Source organism: Gracilinanus agilis, chromosome 6 (assembly GCF_016433145.1).
Source record: "Gracilinanus agilis isolate LMUSP501 chromosome 6, AgileGrace, whole genome shotgun sequence".
NCBI lineage: Eukaryota > Metazoa > Chordata > Mammalia > Didelphimorphia > Didelphidae > Gracilinanus > Gracilinanus agilis.
In genome coordinates this window covers 118666700-118667597 of record NC_058135.1, presented here as the reverse complement: position 1 = coordinate 118667597, position 898 = coordinate 118666700, and positions in this window count along the sequence as shown.

Below are 898 nucleotides of genomic sequence, written 5' to 3'. Positions count from 1 at the left end.
TTCCTTCGTTCCTTCGTTCCTTCGTTCCTTCGTTCCTTCGTTCCTTCGTTCCTTCCTTCCTTCCTTCCTTCCTTCCTTCCTTCTTTTCCCCCTCTCTCCTGTAAGGGGTAAAAAGGGGTTTTGATTAGGTGAATATTAAAAAGTTTGGTCACTTTTATCATTTTATTTCTTATATTCCCTCCCTTTCTTCCTCCGTCCTTTCCCTCCCTCCTTCTTTTCTTTCTTTCTTCCTTCCTTCCTCCCTCCCTCCCTTCCTTCCTTCTTCCCTCCCTTCCTTCCTTCCTCCCTCCCTCCCTTCCTTCTTTTCTCCCTCCCTCTCTTCTTTCCTCCTTCCTTCCTTCTTCCCTCCCTTCCTTCCTCCCTTCCTTCCTTCCTTCCTTCCTTCCTTCCTTCCTTCCTTCCTTCCTTCCCTCCCTCCTTCTCCCTTCCTCTCTTCATCCTTCTTTCTTTCCTCCCTCCCTTCCTTCCTAAAAAGAAAGATGGGAAATTAAATGTTTCTCCCAATCCTGCAATTCTGATTACATGTTATTTCCTGGCTTCATCTTTGGGACATCTCAAAAAATAGGGGCACAAATGATATAACCTGTTTTTTATTGAATTATTGTATTTCTTTGAACATTTCCTTCAAAATGTGGGCCAGGTCAATGTTCAATCCAAAGGCCCATTTCTTCCTCTTGAAATTACTTTGTATATATTTTATATTTGCACATATTTTAGTTATCTGTATGTGTGGTATTTACTCTCCCCGCCTTCCCTCCCCATTTCCATCTTTGTAGACTCTGAGGACAGGGATATTTGTAGGGTGTGTGTGTGTGTGTGTGTGTGTGTGTGTGTGTGTGTGTTTGTATCCCTGGTACCTGGCACAGTGCCTGGTATTGAACTGAATTGAATTGATAAA